The sequence below is a fragment of the Delphinus delphis genome, chromosome 18 (genome assembly GCF_949987515.2).
Source record: "Delphinus delphis chromosome 18, mDelDel1.2, whole genome shotgun sequence".
NCBI classification, from domain to species: domain Eukaryota; kingdom Metazoa; phylum Chordata; class Mammalia; order Artiodactyla; family Delphinidae; genus Delphinus; species Delphinus delphis.
The window spans coordinates 53,974,604-53,993,734 of record NC_082700.1 but is presented as its reverse complement, the minus strand read 5'-3'; positions in this window follow the sequence as shown (position 1 = coordinate 53,993,734).

Sequence of the window (19,131 nt, the reverse complement as noted above, 5' to 3'; positions counted from 1 at the left end):
ACATCTTAAAATACATCTTAAAAAGATACATCTTAAAAAATTTAAGATACATCTTAAAATACAATTAATGTAATATATTTTCATTTTCTTCAAAAGCTATTATTGCAATTTTGTTCTCAAAATGAATGAGTCATAAAATAAAGATAGAATGCTACCCATTTATCTCATATTAATTTGAGAAGCAAATATATAAGAGAAAATTTAAAGAAGTTACATATGAGATCCTCATTATTATGAAGTATTTTTAGCAATAAACAAATAAAACAAACTGAATATAAGCATCTTTTTGAGTTGCTTTAAATTTATGGTGGTCTCCCAAGAAAAATTATACATTTATCTTTCTGAATCTCACATTGCCTATATTGAAAATAGGTTACAGTCATTGCCCTATTACATACAGTTACAAGGTACTTTAAGATAAACTATCATTTCAGAATAAAAGTAAACATAAAAATGGGGAAAATATAACTCAAAAAGATTATCTTCTCTAATTTTGAGCAACTCAAATAAATAGATTTAAAAAAAGAGGAAGGTTTGTCAAATGTTAATTTGGAGGATTTGAAGCTGTCAGACCTGGGATAATGAGTAAGCCCTTATTCAACTTCATGTTCTCTCCCAAGAGGTGAATTATCAGGAGGTTGCAATTCATGTGTTACAAAAGTACACTTATTATGAACTGGCTTCTTTACATGAAAGTTCATTTGTGTAAAATGTGTGAGGTGAGAGAGGGGAACAATAAAATGTATTTAAGATGTGCATTTGCAAACCATAGTTCATTCACTGTGTGTCCAAACATATACATAAGTCTTGAGAGTGACAGAGCTTCATGTTGTATTCTACTGATAGAGTGGCCAGCCTGATTCAAGCCTGTGTAACCCTGAAAATAATACTTTTATAGGAAAATCATTTGCCCTCACAGCCTGGCTGTGAAAGAGTTAGAGAAAAGACATCATTTACTGTATGTCTTCCTACTGCTATAGTTCCATCTTCACTTGCCAAGAAGATGAATAATTCAACAAATAATTTGTAAAAATCAATATTTATCATACTATTTATTAGACAACATGAATCAACATTATTCTAGCCTAATCTATACAACAGAATAAATTAAGAAAGAGCAATCTGGAGGCTGATGATAGCCACCCAATAAAAAATCACAATCCCTAATTTCTTTTCCACACCTGAACCAGTTTTCAGACCTGAAACCCAGTAACTGGATGATATTCTGGGTTCCCGGATTGAAGGGGCATGCAATTTGTAGAAACTGTATACAGTAAACATTTCCCAATTCCCTCTTCCCAAGAAGTCTATCACCAGTACTAGGGTAATGACACACTGAGGACAGGGGGATACTCGCAATTTTAAGGACTGATGGACACTAACTTGTGTCGTGATAATGATCAGGCATTATCATGGGCTTGTTATGTAGAGTTATATGGAGATCAGGGAATAAATTTAGTCCTGGCCATATCTGACTCACAATGTATCCACTGTCACAAAGGCACACCAAGAGTTTCTCCAGTCTCCTTGTATATGCTTGTACTTGAAATGAACAAGTAATGGAAATTTGTCTCACTCCCACACTGACAGTTTACCTTGTGAGATAAGGGCTATTGTACTGTAAAAAGTCAAATGGAAGCCTCTGAAATTGTCCCCACCCATGGCTAAATAGTTGAAAAAAATAATATTGTATGCTGGGGGTATGGCAAAGACTAGTGCCACTCTTGAAAACCTACAGGATACAACAAACAGTACAGGTGTTGTTCTATCATATTCCATTTGATGAACAACTCTGGCTGTTACTTAAAGATGACAGTAAACTCCTACAAATTCAACCACATGGCAGCCCTGATTGCAGCCGTTGTGCCATTAATACCTATTCTTAAACAGTTCACATGGTATGAGTTATATGGTGGGCATCAATTTATTTTATGAATGTATTTTTTTCATTTCTGTGTGCACTGAGGCCCAGAAGTGGTCTGCATTCATTTGGAACATGTATCAATGTACATTTACAGTATTGCCCCAGGACTGATGTTAATTTTCTTGCTCCTTTGTTTGTTTGTTTGTTTGTTTTTGTGGTACGCGGGCCTCTCACTGTTGTGGCCTCTCCTGTTGCGGAGCACAGGCTCCGGATGCGCAGCTCAGCGGCCATGGCTCACGGGCCCAGCCGCTCCGTGGCATGTGGGATCTTCCCAGACTGGGGCACGAACCAGTATCCCCTGCATCGGCAGGCGGACTCTCAACCACTGCGCCGCCAGGGAAGCCCTCTTGCCCCTTTTCATAATATAATTCTAAGGTGTCTGAGCATTTCTGCAGGAGTCAGATTTGTTCGCTAAATGAAGATAGTATCACTTTGAGCCAGTACATTGGTAACATCATGTTACTTGGACCACATAAGCAAGAAATGGCCAAGCTATATTCTTAAATTATCCCAGATTTAGCCAATGGAAACCTCTTCAATTTGGTTCTTTCATCAGGCCCACATTAATTTTGGAGCACTTCTTTATTTCTAGCACAGCAAAATGTTTTAGGCTCATCTTGTACTTCCCTTCCAAGCCCTGCAGTTATTTTTACAAATGGACTACATCCTTTGGGTGGAGAACAATATTTTTATAAAAATATCGGAGATATGTGTGCTTATTGCTACTGGGACATCACTGTTTCTAGATCCTTTCAACAGACAGAGCAAATAAATTGTGTGCTTGTGTGTGTTTAATCATGAGATTAAACTGATTTTCCCAATACCAACCAATTAGAGGATTCTTGCTAAGCTTCCCACTGTATATTTTATTTAAGTTTTCCACAGTGAGAAATCTTTCTCCCAACATAATACATTTACACATATATTCAAACCCTCAGTATATACAAAACAGGTTTAGGATTTCTATACCCATACCTCTTAAGTACACATTTGCAGATGAGGGGAAGGTTTGTTTGTAGCTATTTTTATGCTTTTAGATTAAATGTATGTAGTCAAAAGATTCTCTGCCTTTGTATTTATCAATTATATAGAGTCCTGAATTGCCCATTTATTTTATTTTTCCAGCTTTACTGAGATATAACTGAGAAGTAGCCCCACTTGTTTATTTTTGCTTGTTTCCTTTACTATCTGTGTCAAATCCAAAAAACATCATTGCCAAGGCCAATGGCAAGGAGCTTACTCCCTATATTTTCATATAGGAGTTTTATGGTTTCAGGTCTCATGTTCAAGTCTTTAATCCAATTTGAGTTGCTTTTTTATCTTACTCCTTTTGAAATGGCACGTGGAAAAATTTATATTCAGGTAGACACCAATATCCTAGGACCAACCACAAATGTTTGACACTATGATGTTAATATAGTAGTATATGCAGTTTTAAGCCTATAATTTCATCTTAATTTGGTCTTACTACTGTAGCCTATCATTATGTAGTGAATCAACATATCCTTAATAATTCTTTGCCTCTTAAAATTCCATGTTTCTGATTTTAACATTTTGCACCAGTTTTCTTTTGCCTTATGGTTTGTATGTCTGTTTCTCTTTATTACTTTTATCCTTTTTATTTCTTTTTTTCAATTTTGTCACCTGAAGAAATTCTAAAATAGGATAATCCAATGTTTTTATGGGTATGATGTCAAAACCACAAGCAACAAAATCAAAAACTGACAAGTGAGACTACATCAAACTATTGATAAAAAGCTTCTGCACAGCAAAAGGAACCATCAACAAAATGAAAAGGCAAGCTAGACAATGGAAAAAACATTTGCAAATCATATATCTGGAAAGGATCTAATATCCAAAGTATATTAAGAACTCATAAAATCATAAACACAATAGAAAATAAAAACAATCCTATTAAAATGATAGTAAGTAAATTTAAGGAGATATAAACAAATCCACAATCATAGTAGGAGATTTCAAATTTTTTATTTTTCACAAATAGAGCATTTGTGAAGTGCATCAGTTCTCTATTCTCTCAAAATTACATAAGGAACTCAAAAGGGAGCCTTCAACCTATATTTTTACCTTTTTTTTTTTTTTTTTTTTTTTTTGCGGTGTGTGGGCCTCTCACTGTTGTGGCCTCTCCCGTTGCAGAGCACAGGCTCCGGATGCGCAGGCTCAGCGACCATGGCTCACGGGCCCAGCCGCTCCGCGGCATGTGGGATCTTCCCAGACCGGGGCACAAACCCGTGTCCCCTGCATCGGCAGGCAGACTCTCAACCACTGCACCACCAGGGAAGCCCTATTTTTCCAATTTTATTGGTCCCAATGGATTTAATTTCTCCCCAAGAAATTTGTTTTACAATTATTTTGTTAGTAGAGGTTTTTGATGGGGTAATATTTTGGTCTCTGATTTTTTTTTTTTTCTTAACTTGGATATTACAGCTCAGTAGACAAATGTAAGTTGATTGTCATAAGAAAATTGATAAACATGGATAAACATAAATAAGCATTGATTATAAATGATAAATAATGATGGTTTAAAAATAAATAGCAGTTAATTATTACGTGAAAAATAATCATATGGGTGAGGAGCATTAGTATAACATCTGCTACGAACTTTGAACAATATGTGGTATTACTTGAGCAATTTATAAATTTATTGTAGACTTCTGTGTGTTCTGGTCTATATTAATAATTGTGATAATTCTGCAGCCAGAATTCTAATTGTTTTCCCTTTACACATAATCACTGATTCTTTTTGAGTCTCTCTCTATTTGGTGTATTAAAGTATCAATTATGTGCCTAAGATTAGATTAGTTTTGATTTATTCCACTCTCACCTCAATATTTTTTGGTTTTAGGACTTATATCTCTCTTCATTTCTCATGAATTTTTAAGACAATATCCCTTCAAATGTGGAATCTTGAATTCCCTTTGTATTCTTCTTAAGATTCCCTATTTTAATTCTTCTTAATTATCCGTTCTGTTACATGTAGATTGCACATGTATGTTATGTCCTCTTTGTCTCATAATTTCTCTGATATTTTCCATTGCTTTACATTTTTGTGATGCATTCCCAGAAATTTCCTCAGACATTTCTGCCAGTTTATTGATTCTGTGTTGAACCAAATCTAATCAGATATATAATCAATCTATAAAAATTTTAATCACATTAAAATGTTTAATTTCTAGTACAGTCATGTTGCCCTTTTTTCAAATCTATCTATGCTTGTTTCATGGTGTCATATGCTTTTATTTTTTCCCTCATTCATTATTTCATTGTTTTAATTCCTTAAAACACATTTATTGTATATTCCTTTTTTGAGTTTTTAATCTTAAATTCTAAGAGTATTAATCATATCAGTGTGGTCCAAAGTCTATTCCTCATAATAGCTTATCATTCCCTTTGGTGATGTTACTTTTAATTGTAAGTCCAAGTTCAGGAGAAACCTTATTTTTCCATGTATTCTGGGTTGTGGATATATTCCCAAAGTAAAATTTGGACATTCCTGAGCACTTTCAGTTTCCTGAGCACTTTCACTGTTATATGTGTACATATATATTTTAAAACATATAAATATATGTGTGTGTGTGTGTGTGTGTGTGTGTGTGTGTGTGTATATATATATATATATATATATATATATATATATAGCAATACATTATCTGTTTGGAGATCTTTACCCATCTAGCTAAGTAAATGTATTTACATTATCCCATGATTAATGTAGGCTTGGATTTGTTTTTTAATTTTTATTGGAGTATAATTGATTTACAATGTTGTGTTAGTTTCAGGTGTACAGCAAAGTGAATGTTATATATACCCATATATCCACTCTTTTAGATTATTTTCCAAGGTAGGCCATTATGGAATATTGAGTAAGGTTTCCTATGCTATTCAGTAGGTCCTTATTAGTTATCTATTTTATGTAGTGTATATACATCAATTCCAATCTTCCAGTTTACACCCCCCCCCTTATTCCCTGGTAACCATAAGTTTATTTTCTACATCTGTAACTCTATTTCTGTTTTGTAGATAAGTTCATTTGTAGATTTGAACTCTAATTCTTCAAAGGACTGTTTTTTCCTACTTAAATATCAGGACATGTGTAAGTCTCTGTACCACAAATCCAGTATGGTAGGAATAATTTGTTTATTTCTTTGTTCTAATGCAGTAGTTCTCAACAGTAAGAATCTCTCTACCTCCCAAACCCCACTCGCATAGACATTTGACAATACCTGGAGACATTTTTGGTTGTCTCCAAAAATGGGGGTGAGATTGCACTACTGACAACTAGCAGATAGAGGCCAGGGATACAGCTAAACATCCCACCATATAAAGGATAGCTCCCCTACAACAATTATCCTGCCAAAATATAAACAGTGCTAAAGTTAGGAAATTAATAAAATTAACTTCTATTGCAATTAATATCTAAACTTTATTTTACTGACTAGTCAGAAGCAAAATATCCTTTTTACCCTTTTAGGTTTTTCTGTTTCTTCATCAATTTTAAATTCTGAAACTTAGTTGAGAATATACTGCCTATACTGTGTATACTGTAAGGGAAAACTCATAGTCCCTTTTTCTCAAAAGCTAATGAAATATTTTTTCTCCTCTAGTGAATTTCTTCTAAGTTTAATTGATTTTTTTAATTCCCTAAAATTAGATTAGGAAAATGTTAATTTTTCTAAATTATGTTAAGAATTGGTACCTTTTATACATTACATTACAATTCAATATTTTGCATAGTACTGGCCTGAAAGACCAATCAATCTTCTAATTATCATGAATGGACTTGCTAGTTCTGGAATACGCAAACATTTGAAAACCTTGAGAATCTAACCACTACATGTAGGCCAGTTTCTAGTATATTTAGATTTCACGTTTCTTTTAGAAATATAGATTATAAAAATAATATAATTCAAAAAATTAAGTTCTATATCTTAGCTTATGTTACTATACACAATAACCTTAAATTTTTGCTTCAGTAACATCCTGTTTGATTATTATTTTTATTCGTTACTTATAGATTTGTAGTAGCTCTAATTTTTATTCTATCATTTATCTTCTTTTTAAATTAATATAATGATGATTCTTTCTATAGATGGCACCTGTCAGTGTTTTCCAAAATGAGGTCAACTCCTCTCAGTAACTTTACAATATATCACTATGATTCGGGTTCCTCCATTATATTCAAATGTAGAGGACAAGATGACTTTGTAACCTTGATTCCCTGGGAACACTGCCAAAAATCAGATTTTGTGCTACATTAATGTAATGGAGAAAGACTCACTCTTGAATTGCACTTATGTTCTATTGGATTAAAAGAAACCTCACTATAACCTTGACTAGTCATTAAGTATAAAGCCCTGATTAAGGCAAAATTAAATGGTACACATAATATTTCAGACATTATGATAAACAGTAATATTATAACAAATATTATAACTATAATATTAGGTGATAAACAGATATTATAAGAAGTTCAATATTAATTCATATACACATACACCAAATCTGTATTAAGTTCTTACTGTACGCTGTGTCCTCTTCTAGTTACACCTCTAGGAAAATCAGCAAGAGCAAAAACGGGTGAGGTCACTCCCTCGTGGAATTTTTTCTTTATTTGGGAAAGGCATACAATAGACCATTACTTAAATAAACACAAAAATATCAAGTGTTGGCAAGTACTTTGATGAAAGATAGATACTGCATTACAGTGAGTTTTGCATGAAGCATACTCAGAAGAGGTGATGTTATGTGCTGAATTGTGTTCTCCAAAAAGATATGTTGAAGCTCTAACCCCTGCATCATGTGGTCTTTTTGAAAAGAGGGTCTTTGAAGATGTAAACAAGCTAAGATGAGATCATTAGGGTCTTAATCCAATATGACTAATATCCTTATAACAAAAGGAGAATTTACCCAGCGACAAAGAGGGAGAATGCCATGTGGAGACAGAGGCCATTATAGTGATGCATCTACAAAGTGCAGAATAGATTCTCCTGTCCATCACCAGAAGCTGGAAGAGAGGCAGGGGATAGAGTCTTTCTCATAGCCCTCAAAGGAACCAATTCTTGCCAGCACCTTGATTTTGAACTTCTAGAATCCAGAACTGTGAAACAATAAATTGCTGTTATTTTAAGCCACCCAGTTTGTGGTACTTTATTACAGTAGCTTACAGGGAACTAATACACTTGATATCTAAGTTGAGACCTGAATTATGGCATAAATCAACTGTATGGAGAATTAGGGAAGATAATTTGGAGTAGAAGTGTTACATATTGGAAAGACGTAAGTGCAAACAAGCCCTCTTATGCATAAGAAGCAGAAAGAAGGTGTGTACGGCTGTAACATAAAAATATAAAGCAGAGAGTTTGTTGTAGGAAGTGATATGGAATAAATAGGAGGAAAACAAATCATGTTTTCCAATTAAGGAGTTCAGATTTTATTATAAGTAAATGAAAAAGTTATTTGAAGATTTTAATAATAATTAAATGTAATCAGAAAGGAAATTCGTATTTCAAAAAGAAATTCTCCATTCTGTAGAATGGATAGTGGGGAGAGGGGGTGGACAAGATGGAAACATGCAGAGCATTTAGGGATACAATCCAATGATCCAGGGGCTTAAACTGTAAATTTGGGTGATTTTTGTTAGGCTGATAATTGCTGAATATGGAGAAGAGTAAAAGATTTGTGATATGTTGGTAGACTCACTGGTGGAGAGTATGTGTGGAATGAAAAGATAAAGAATCAAAGCTAACTCGTAGGTTGTTGGCTTGAGATCCTGTGTTGTCGATATCATTTCCTGATATCAGGGAAATCAGAAGGGAACAGTTAGTTACAGGTAGCACGAATTCAATCATGACATTCCAGCTCCATTAGTTATACATTTTAAAATGTTAAATTTACTGTTTAGATACATGGGTTTTGAATTCAGAAGAGATGTTGGGTCTGAAGATATGCATTTTGGAGTAATCAACATAAAGTGGGGGACTTCCCTGGTGGCACAGTGGTTAAGAATACACCTGCCAATGCAGGAGACACGGGTTTGATCCCTGGTCCAGGAAGATCCCACATGCTGCGGAGCAACCAAGCCTGTGCACCACAACTACTGAGCCTGCGCTCTAGAGCCCACGAGACACAACTACTGAGCCTGCGTGTCACAGCTGCTGAAGCCCATGCGCCTAGAGCCCATGCTCCACAACAAGAGAAACCACTGCAATGAGAAGCCTGCACACTGCAACGAAGAGTAGCCCCCGTGCGCCGCAACTAGAGAAAGCCTGCGCACAGCAACGAAGACCCAATGCAGCCAAAAATAAATAAATTAAATAAATTTAAAAAAAAACAAAACTACAGTTGGTAAAGGCTGCAAACCTGGATATAAGATAACCTTCATTAGGGGGATATATTCCCATGAATTACCCCAGAGGCTGCAATTTTTCAAGACTGGGTAGGATATAGAACACACAAGGATATTGATAAAGAATCAACAAAGTAGAAGTGGAAGAAAATTCCAGAATTGATGCAGAAATGTGGAACAGAAAACGCAAACGAGGTCACAGGAAAGGATTACTCTAGAGACAAAGTTCTAGCATGAAAGAATGGGTAGGAATTAGCTACTGAAATGAATTAAAGACAATTTCAGGCAGAAGGATAAGCATGTCCAAATTCCTGAGGGGAAAGGAGTACATAATACATAAGAATAAGGACAAGGATATAATCAGGCAGCAGATCAATTTTGCTTAGTAAAATTCATATTATGCATATTGGATTTCATCCTAGGGGGCATGGGATGACTTCAAATTGTTTAGGTCAGGAGACTATACCACATTAAAATATCATTTCATGTGTGGAGTAAAGAATAGCTTTGAGGGCATTAGTAAGCCCCTACCATGCGTCATTTATGTTTCTTTGGTCATTAGCTTAATAATAAACACCTCAACTATGAACCACAATGAAAATCACCATATGGTTCAGTTACCTGGAGCAGTCTTGGTTTATTACCCTGTATTTTGACATGGTTATTAAATGTAAACCTTTTCATCCTCAAAAAGTTCCGGGTCAGTGATAATGCTACTATGTATTCAACAATTGCTGGGGAGGAACAGGTCTTAATTTACAGCATTAGCTGATTTTCATGGTGAAAATACTACTATCATGGTGACCAATTTCAAGCTGTTTTTAACAATCAGCTCATCCAAGCCAATAAAAGCCAGTTCCAGAGCAACACTGGTTCTGTTTCCAATAACTTACTATTTATTATTAGTAGTCTTTCACTTTCAAATTAGTGTCAGTTTTGATTATAAATCAGTTACCTTGCCTAAAATGGAAGGGTGTTATTGGAAATAAATCAGTATTAATATATTAAGTGAATGTTAACTTGTGTCATGCTTTGTAAATGGAATCAAATTATATTACACAAAGAAATGAAGTATGGGATAAAGCATTCAATGTAAATGATCCTCCTAGAATAAAAAATTTAATTTATTAGCTCAATTTTATAGTTGATATATAGTTCTTTATTAGATAATGACTTATGTAGATCCCATCATAATCATAAATGTTATTTTTGAAGACATTTTCTACTTATATTAAAGCATTTATATATAATCTTTACAAACATCCCCTAAAGTTTACTTTGGAATATTTTAAAACAAATATAAAATCTTTGTTTATAAATTTTTGTTGACAAATCAAATGGCTTATATTATTTGATAAAATTGCTAATGAACTGCTTAGTAAACCTTGAAACAATAGAAATGTCTCCTGTCAGATTATTATAATAGGAGTTTTAGTTAGAGGCCAGCAATTCCTTTAAGTACTAGGGAACTGAAAAAATATAATAAATGATTTATAATTAGAATTATTAAGAAAATAATTCAACATGTATGAAATAGGCTGCAACAACATCACCAAGTAACATTAGATAATTGACCTAAGTGAATAAGTTATCTTTCATATAATACAATTCCTTATGTGTCAAGTACCCCTTTGGTCTGATATACATTTTGAAAACATATTTTTATGAATTTTCAATGTTAAAAAATGTAAAATGTCAGTAGTACTGGCTAACCAGGCGCAATTCATAAAACTCTGTTTTAATCATGATATTTGTCAAATAAAAATGGAAATTAGGACTAATTTAGAAAAAAACATGGTAATGGTTTTCAAAATTCTAAAGCAATTCATACGTAGGTATAATAGCAAATTGTGTTAGAGATGTTTATTTGAAAATCTTTTCTGAGAAATATCAGAAAAAAGCCTAAAACTTCTGTTGTGCATGTAGCACCCATCATTTTCTGCAGTTCATCCAGGATCTGAGTTATAAATGGTTCTTGCAAATGTCAGCCCGGATTTTCCATATTAAGGAGAATGTTCAAGGGTATCCTATGGGGGAAGGAGAGTTTGGTTTTAGTGAGTCAATCTCTCTTTCTGTTTGGTGTACTCTAGCTTCTCTGTTCTGAGTCTTAATGGTTATTGCTGGAAATGGTCTCACCTGGCACATTTCACTGAGATGGATCACTATTTTCTCACAGAAAAAGTTTTGTAACTGACAAATTATATAACTCATTGCAACATTTTCCTCATCTCAAAACCACAATCTGGATACAGTCTCTGTGTTGTTGTTGTTGTTTCATATAATTTTGTCTTGATTTAAGTAAATGTAAGATGCAACAAAATTGTCACAGAGAAAAATGCCTATTTACACATCTAGAGAAAATACCCATACACCATTAAGTAGCACATTAAAAGATAGTCAAAAAATTCATGACTTCACTAATGTTAACAACATTGTTTCATTGTTAAAAACTTCCTCATTATAAAAAAAAAATAGGTGTTGGATATCTATAGTGTATCATCTTGAGTTGTTTTCTAAAAAAGATGGCAATGTGACTCAATACTTATAATCAAGGAGTTTATAATCTTATAGGGAACAAGACTTTAAAAAAGAATGTTAAAAGCCCATTTGGAAATGATGTCTTCCATATAGAAAGTAGTTCAGAAGAGTTGCCCCGTGTAGTGTAAACTCTGACAGTTGGTTTCTCCTTTTTTGTAATTCAAGTGCCTGACTTAAGCTTTGATTGCCAAGACATCTACTTCAAAGAAGGGTGGCTATCCCAAGTAAACACATTGCCAGCCACAGGAATAGATACAGAGCCAGACTGCCCCCTACCCTCGTGCTCCTTGGATAACTGACCCTTAGGGCTGCTACTTACTTCTTTTATTTTCCTCTTCTCTCCTTTAAATTCTCTCTATTATGTTTTAAATTCACCAAATAATCAGTCCTAGAAACCCTACACCCCATCCTTGACCCCCATAAAAGCAGAACCCCAGGCCCTCACTACCCACCCTCAACACTTGAGCTTGCTGTGTTGCCCCAGGTGTGTCATGTAATTTCCAGGACTTATAAATAGTAAACCTTCCCCCCACACCCAAAGTTTCCTGATGGTTCATAGTAAGAACCACATGGGCTGGTCCAGCCACATCATTTGTTGTAGATAGGCTGAGACAGACACACAACAACCCCTAAGATAAAGGAGAAAAAAAAGAAAAAGTAAAAGTAGTTTATGTCTCCAAAAAAGTAATTGAGGTTACATCTTTCCAACTATTGTAAAATGTATACTTTGAGTAATGGAATCATTTGCATTTTTTAAATTCTCTATTCTTTGTTGATGAAACAGACTCAGTCTGGGAGTGTTTCATTGGGAGAATTCTCTTAGCAGTAGTAAAAAAAAAAAAAAAAAAAGACATTTGCCTTCCTTCACCTGCCACCCCTCTCTCCCTGTTTCCTGCCTACAAAAGCCCAATTCCACCCATTTCCTGCCTTCACTAAGGCAGATTTACAGCAACTCCACATATAGTTACCACTAGTTAAAGAGGCCCCCCTTTCATATATCTCAAATTATCAATATTTCCTCACAGGTACCAGTTAAATTGAGCCATTGCTAACACTCAAAAAAATCCTAACCTCATAGCACATATTAGTTCTAGATAACTAATTGCTGTGCAACTCTCATACTGTGTATTTTGAGAATCAGGTGTTACTTTTTATCTTTCCATCTTTTATTTGGAGAGCTCTGAAATCTGCAGACATTGGCTTGCTTTTTTGGTGAAGCAGCAACCTTTATCATACTAAATGCTCCTTCCATTTACAGAAACAAAGGAACAACTGATATGTCATCTAATTCTTCTTCATAATTTTATTTCAAATGATATGTTTTAACATTTTATTAAAATATAATTTTATTATATAAGGATATATGATATAGAAACATTCAAACCATTTATATGGATTCTATGGAAAGGAGGTGCAATAAATTCAGGTGATCATCTCAGTAAATTTCTCCTCAATATTATGTATAATCTTATATAAGACCCATGTAAGTTTTTTGTCTAGGGTGGTTTTTGAAAATCTAACTATTCTAATGGCATTATGTTTCAAAGCATGTTTCAATGGTGAAGATTTGACAAATATCACTATTGCCATTATTCATTCAGCCAGACTCTGATCATAACCTAATATGAAAGGAGAAATTTTTCTAGACAACAAAGACATAGAGGATGGAAGTAAGATATATAAGTAGCTCTGATATCATCAGACAGGTTTTAGCTTGCCAGTTATTCAACTGAATTGCTATATGTGCTTGTGCAATGAATAAAACCTACTATTTGGCGTGTTCCTTTCTTTACAGGCTGAAGAAATATCTTATGAGTAAAGTACAAGAATTTTAGTCCATAGATTTTATGACATCTTTACAAGTATCAGGAACATTTTTTTTTCCAATTTATTATTTCCCATTCATTAGCTGTATCCAGCTGTGTTTTGAGTTGGCAAGAAAGTGAACCCCGGACTATTAAAATGTTATACATTGCTTTTATCCACACAAGATTAAAGCCATTGTTGATGTTTTATTTCTCTTGTTCCCAAAGTGCTGTTGTTAAACATGTGTGCTGTTCTTTGCTTCAAAGTTTTGCGTATTCTCAAACAGAAAGAGTTATTCTTGAGATTATTGATTAGCAGTTCAATTCATTCAGTATTTAGTACAAGTCAGGGATGAGAGACATAGTAAAAACAGATAAACTGACTAAGAGAAAAACAAGAAGGGAAGGAAGGAGAGAGAGAGAGAAGAGATACAGAAGTGTTCAACTGTAGTGGTTAAGAAATAGGTCACCAGATTCAGAAGGAATTAGCTTAGAATTTTTACCATGGAATTTTTAGATTTTGATATGGGTCAACTCTGATTTTTTTTACCAGCTTGGTATAATTCATTTTCCTACTTAACAGATCATTTTTGTATGTGATAATCAAATACATTAATCCATGTGAAGCACTAATCACAGTACCTGTCACAGAGCACATTGTTGATAAAGTTAGCTATTATTATAGCTAATAGCTACATGACTACAGAATACAAAATGGATGCAATAGTGATATGCATCTAATGTGTAAAATTGTTACTGTTCCCTAGATTTAAATAAATAAGAATAAAATACGTGTGGATGGAGATTAATCAAAAATTTCTAGTTTAATGCAATATATGCCTAAGGGAGTTCTTGATATGTACTAGGCATGCTACTAGGCAGGTAGTCAGCAGTACACATAGATGGATTACTATTTAGTTTGGAAGAGAGAGAGAATTACAATTGATATATGCTAAAGTACTGTGATCAAGGTGTGAAAAAGATACCATGGAAGCACATAGGAAGAATGACTATGCTTAATATTGGCATTAGGAGGTGATTTCTCTGAGAAGATCCCTGAAGACTGAAAGAGTTGTTTGTACACACTTCTGTAGGGATGTAGGGAGTATTAGAGCAAAGAGAAGCCAAAGGATTCCAAATAACATGATCACATTTGCAAAGACCTAGATAGGTGTCAGAACATAGTATTTTAACCACTACAAGGAATTCATCACTAGATTCAGGGTAGAATAAAAAGGTGAGAACCAGAAAAAGTATTTTGCTTCCAATAAAATATTTCTGGTAAATCATCTGTATATTTCCATGAAAGTTATTTTCTATGGCATAAAATGCCTGCTTAATTTTCCACATTGCATCACTTTAGAACACTCCATTTTACTGGACTATATCTAGATTTTCTGATGATTCTTAATGGAGTATATTATACAGTAAATAGTTTATTACTTCCCAAATGTCTTGCCAATGGGTATTTATTTGAAATGAAATTATATTTTGGAAACCACAACATATCATCCTTTAGACAGGATGAAATTTAGTAAAGTGTAGCTTAAATAACCAGCTTATTGTTATCATGAATATTGTTTGCAAGCTTTTGATTGAAATTATGTTATTTAAACCATATTTTTTCTTGGATGACTTATCCTACCCAGAGTTAGAATAAGGCTTATTTATGTAATTATAATTAACTGCACTCTGAATTGCAGATAGATCCCAATAGAAAAATCTGTCCTATATCCACTTTCTAGCTGATGTGCAGCTGCATCTGTGGTGATGGTGTTGCTGTCTCCCATTTTCACCCAAGTGCACACATAATTGAAAAACAAGATTTTAGTGTTTTATGGTACTGTATTAGGGGTAGCTCATCTTTAATATGTAGCCTTTCTACATTGCAGTAAGCATATGTTGATCAATATCCTTTAATAGAATAGTTACCCTGTGACAAAAAATACTGATTTCACAAAGAAAAATAACACAACTCTGAAAAGAGAACCTTTTTTTTGGAGTCTAATAGAGTCTTATTTTGATTTTATTTTTCCAACGAGGAGATTTCTGCAACAAATTTTTTCAGAAGCCACAAATTATGCACTGGTTAATGAATATTTCTCAGCATGTGTGCTAGGTATTATGAGACAATGACTAACATTATGAATAAAATAATCAATCATGCATGACTGAAAGCAACAACTACTAATCAACTTAAGCATTAAAAAGTCATCCTGATCTAAGGTAAATTTAATGGAATGAAAATCCAATACTTGTTTTTTCTGACAGATTAAAAGGAAAGGAAATGACCAATGCTATGAATTAGGGACATGTTTCTTACTGAAGGTGTAACAAACCAGGAAATATATGTGCATGTACATTTAGTTACCTATAAAATAAACATATATGCACTTCCTTTCTAAGAAATCTAAAATTTTCTATGTTTCCTCCACCATTTGAATCACAAATGAACAGACAGATCACATCACCCTTAAGCACAACTTTAAAATATATCAATACATAGAGCCAGAAAGAAATCGATGAAATATGTTTCAGCTTTTTTCCTGTTCCAATCTTCTGAGCCTCTGATTTCCATATTTATTTTTATCTTGTTTTACTCTATGTTTCTTTCCAAACTACTTCAAATAGATTTATCTTCTACTTGGGGCTAAAATATTAAAATATAGTGTTACATGTTTGAAGCTTTAATAAAAGTATCAATTTAAAAAATACTTATTTTACAGTTAAAATAACTTACTTTTACAAAGACCTGAGCACATTAAAGCAACATTTACATTATTATATTATAATGTTATTACATTATTTCTTCATAATCTTCAAAATACATAGAGTAATAACCTAAATGTGCATGGTGTATATTAGAGAATGTATACCTAAAATCAATAAAACATCTGGGTTATAATTACTTCTTGATACATATTAGTGTCCATAGTTGTTATTATTTGTCAAATAATAATAGGAAGAAAACTAAAAATGTGAGTTTAAGAATGTGAAATTTAAATTCAAAGGAGAAAATAAAAGAAAAAAATGAAGTTTAGAAGATACACTTTAAAAATAAACTACAGGGCTTCCCTGGTGGCGCAGTGGTTGAGAGTCCACCTGCTGATGCAGGGGGCACGGGTTCGTGCCCCGGTCTGGGAAGATCCCACATGCCGCGGAGTGGCTAGGCCCATGAGCCATGGCCGCTGAGCCTGCGCGTCTGGAGCCTGTGCTCCGCAACGGAAGCCACAACAGTGAGAGGCCCGCGTACCACAAAAAAAATAAAAATAAAAAATAAATAAATAAATTACATCGTAAACACCAAAGCCACATTTTTAACTAAAGAACTAATGTTAATTATGTAAATTATAAAGACTATATAATGGCTTAAATAAAATAAACAGAATAATTATGGCTAGGGAAAATATTGTGATAAGGTTTTTCTTGATTGTAAAAAAGATTTTAGAAAATTTGTCTTTGAACTTGAATTTTAATCTGTATCTTAAGAGCATACTCAGAGATACCACAGAGGAAAATGATATTCTGGAAATGCAAAAAAATAGAAAAAGAAACATGAAATAAGCCCCACACTTACCCCATCTCTCTACTTAGGGACAGTTTCCCAAATTTGACTCAGGGAGGTGAAGCCTAACGAGAGCATGGTGGTACTGCTGGGCAGAGAAGGCAGAGAGCAGATTTCAAGGATAGTATTACTGGTGGAACTTGTAGGACAGTGCATCAGAAGGAGGGAGCTGTGTGTGGTGGGATTCCTGAAGGATCATTGACCAAGGGCTGCTGTCTTTACGCTCAGGGAGAAACTTCACAAAGCCAAACAGGACATATCTTCCACAGAATACAGTGGCCACATAGGGCCGGAGACTTTGGCATTCTGATTCATCTGAGAGGAGACACCTCAATAATACTGAAGTATTCTTTTGAGACTACAGGCAGATCACACCTTAAAACCATGGACCACATCACACGGTAAAATCTTCTCTAAACCCTCCTAAACAAAGACTAAATTTAAATTCCAAAATTGTCCAGAAAAGCTGCTGTACAGTTACTGCTTGTTAGAGAAAAACAAACAAACAAAAAACAAAAACACTTTAAAGAAAGAAAACATAATTCAAATCCAGGTATTAGAAATAGAGAAGAGTTTTAAGGAACTATTATAAATACATTTAAGGATATAGTAGAACAGATGGTCTTAAGAAGTGAAGATGAGGACTCACAGGAGAAAAATCAAAGTGGTAAAAGAGCCAAATGGAAAATCTGTAAGTGAAAAATACAATATTTTAAATGAAAATTTTATTGGATGTGTCTAGAAGATTAGTCACTGAAGAAGAAAAGATCAGTGAACATGAAGAATTTAGCAACAAAAATTATCCATACAGAGAGAAAAACAAGATTTGAAATAAAAAATGGTAGTTTTAGTGAGTTATGAGAAAATATCAGGGATTATAAGAAAGTCTCTAGTACGATAGTAGTTATGTATCTGGGATCATAGAAAGAAGGGAGAGAATAGGGTTTAAAAATTGAAGAAGCAGGGCTTCCCTGGTGGTGCAGTGGTTGAGAATCCGCCTGCCGGTGCAGGGGACACGGGTTCGTGCCCTGGTCCGGGAAAGATCCCACATGCCACGGAGTGGCTGGGCCCTTGAGCCATGGCCGCTGAGCCTGTGCGTCCAGAGCCTGTGCTCTGCAATGGGAGAGGCCACAGCAGTGAGAGGCCCACGTACCGCAAAAAAAAAAATAAAGAAAAAAAAATTGAAGAAGCAGTGTTTTCAAATTTTCCAAATGTGTTGAAAATGAAAATGTAATTATGCAACCTTTAGACTAAACGCTAAACTATATAAAGATAATTATAGCAAAAAAAAAAATGGAAGAAGCAAGTTGAGTATTAAAAAATAGGTTAACTTTTTCCACTAACACAGAAGTAGAATTGCTGCATCATACAGTAGTTCTATTTTTAATTTTTTTGAGGAACTTTCAAAGTTTTCCATAGTGGATGTTCCAGTTTACATTCCTACCAACAGTGTACAAGAGTTTCCTTTCTCCACCAGCACTTGTTGTCTCTTGTCTTTTTGATAATAGGTGTGAAGTGGTATGTCACTGTGGTTTTGATTTGTATTTCCCTCATAATTAGTAATGTTGAGCACCTTTTCATGTACTTGGTGGCCATTCATATGTCTTCTTTGGAAAAATGTCTATTCAAGGGCTTCGTCCATTTGATTTTTTGCTGTTGAATTTAGGAGTTTCTTATGTATTTTGGATATTAACCTCTTATCAGATATATGGCTTGATTTTTCTTTTCTCCCATTCTGTAGGTTGCCTTTTCATTCTGTTGATTATTTCCTTTGCTGTGCAGAAGGTTTTTAGTTTGATATAGTCCCACTTTTGTATTTTTGCTTTTCTTGCATATGCTTTTGCTTTCATGTCCAAGAAATCATTGACAAGACTAATATCAAGAGCTTTTCCCCTATGTTTTCTTCTAGGAATTCTATAGTTTCAGGACTTGCATC